We start from the raw sequence: 2500 nt of genomic DNA, 5'->3' as shown, positions 1-2500 counted from the left end.
CCTCCTCCCTTCTCCTCCGCCTTCTTCTTCTTCATTTTCCTCCTCCTCACTTCCTCCTCCTTCTTCTCTTCCTCCTCCTCCTTCTTCTTCTTCTCCTCCTCCTCCTCCTTTTTCTTCCTCTTCAACTTCTTCCTCTTCTTCACCCTCCACCTTCTCCTTCTTCCCCCTCTCCTCCTCCTCCTTCTCCTCCTCCTCCTCCTCCTTCTTATCCTCCACCTCCTCCTCCTGCGTCCGTGGACTGTAACTCCCGCATTCACTCGTATACATGTACGTGTGGGCTTTCATGTGTGTGAGCGGTCTTATCATGCCATATAGGAGACCACACTACGTTTTTTTTCGTGGGTGTTTTGCTTTTGGAGCTATGCGAGGATTTTTGACTCACTTGTGTAAACAAAGTGAGTCTATGTTTTAACCCGGTGTTCGGTTGTCTGTGTGTGTGTGTGTGTGTGTGTGTGTTAAACTTTAACATTGACATTTTCTCTGCAAATACTTTGTCAGTTGACACCAAATTTGGCATAAAAATAGGAAAAATTCAGTTCTTTCCAGTCATCTTGTTTAAAACAATATTGCACCTCTGGGATGGGCACAAAAAATAAAAAGAAGCCTAATTATATGCAAACTGCATTTACTGTTATATTTATATTTTTTGTATTCTGTAAACTTGGCACTTTGAGCTCTTATTTTGACACAACAGCAAGAGGAGCCATTATTATCATTTTTTGTTCAAACAGGAACTTCTTTTGCTAAGCATGGAATTTTTATTCATTTTGCAAACGTTTTGGTGCAGATAGTAAAAAAAAAGGGAAATTACTCTGTAATTAATGCTAAGGGACGTAATTTATCACAAGTGAGTCTTGAAGGCCTTGCCTCTCTTTTTTTTTTTATCTTTTTTTTTTCTTTTTTTTCTTTTTTTTTTTAGCGTCCATCCTTAGACCCAACCCCCTGAACAAATTGACCGTAAAGGTTTCAAGCAGGTAGATCGTTGAATTCACCACTATCACCAGTGTCCATTACCTGTGGATGACCGTTTCCCCAAGTTGAAGAGGAAGGCATAGGGAGGCTGCAGTACAGAGCGGGCAGGCATGTTGTCATTACTTGGTGGAAAGGCTATCGAGGCTGAACGAGGGAAAACATGGCTCGTTTTGCACGTGCGTGTTTGAGAGGATGTGGCGAATCTGTCGTCAGAATCACTGCTAGTCCCTGTGTACTTACACACAGAGGCACAGACACACAGACACAGACACAGATACACAGACACACAGACACAGACACACACACACACACACACACACACCTAAGTACACACTCACACTTTCCTACAACTTCCGTAAGTATGAAGTCTCTGCATGTGACCAAATTAATGGGGTCTTTTGCACAAGTCTTGACCTTAGCCAATGGGCTTCGGTGTTTGTGAGACAGATCAGTGTGTGTGTGTGTGTGCGTGGGGGAGTGGGGTAGGGGGGGTGGGGGGTGTTAGTGCGTGTGTGTGTGTGTGTGTGTGTGTGTGTGTACGCATAATTAATTATGTATACATATGGATATATGGATGGATGGATAGATAGACAGACATACATAAGTAATTCTTGCTCTGCGTTGGCTAAAGTGATCGTCAAGTAAAGGATGTTAGATGGGTGATGCTGACCAAAAAAAAAAAAAAAGAAAAAAAAAAAAAAGAAAGAAGAAGAAGAAGGAAAAAGAAAAATCATAATGGCACAATAGCATTATCTTAAAGGTATATCGAACTGGACAGGGTGTTTCAAGTGCAGTACTTCTGCAAATAATACATAGAGGTGTTCATGGGAGACCGATAATGAAATGGGGAAAGACATTGAGAGAGTGAGAGACACACTAAAGAGAGAGAGAGAGAGAGAGAGAGAGAGAATATATATGTGAGTATACCTGAGGTTTTACACTTGCCTTTGATGCTCAGCATCAATTTGCTGACATGCATGGTTAGGTCGCTCAGTATTAATTTCTGAAGGTGGTACACCTTTTGAATTAACCAGAGAACGAGAGAGAGAGACACACACACACAGGGAGAGAGAGAGAGAGAGAGAGAGGGAGATAGGGAGAGGAGAGAGAGAGAGACAGAGAGAGAGAGGCACACACACACACACACACACACACACACACACACACAGAGGAGAGATAGATATATGGAGAGAGAGAGAGAGAGAGAGAGAGAGAGAGAGAGAAAGGGATAGAGAGAGGGAGAGAGAGAGTGATAGGGAGGGGAGAGAGAGAGAGAGAGAGAGGGGGGTGGGTGGAGAAAGATCTGACAAAAGAAAGACCAACAAAGAAAAATGATTCAACAAAGACACCAACGACAGCTTGTGCTATAAAGACAGAAAATATGCTGTCAAAGTACAGCAGTCCCTACAAACCTACTACAGCTGAATGTCAATTTCCCTGTCAATATCTGCCAGTTCTACCCCTCCCACGCCCTCCTTTCCATTGGTCATCAATACCTGTCCATCAAATTGACAGCATATACCGGAAG

This window comes from Babylonia areolata, chromosome 14 (genome assembly GCF_041734735.1).
Source record: "Babylonia areolata isolate BAREFJ2019XMU chromosome 14, ASM4173473v1, whole genome shotgun sequence".
NCBI lineage: Eukaryota > Metazoa > Mollusca > Gastropoda > Neogastropoda > Buccinidae > Babylonia > Babylonia areolata.
This window is presented reverse-complemented; position numbering follows the sequence as displayed.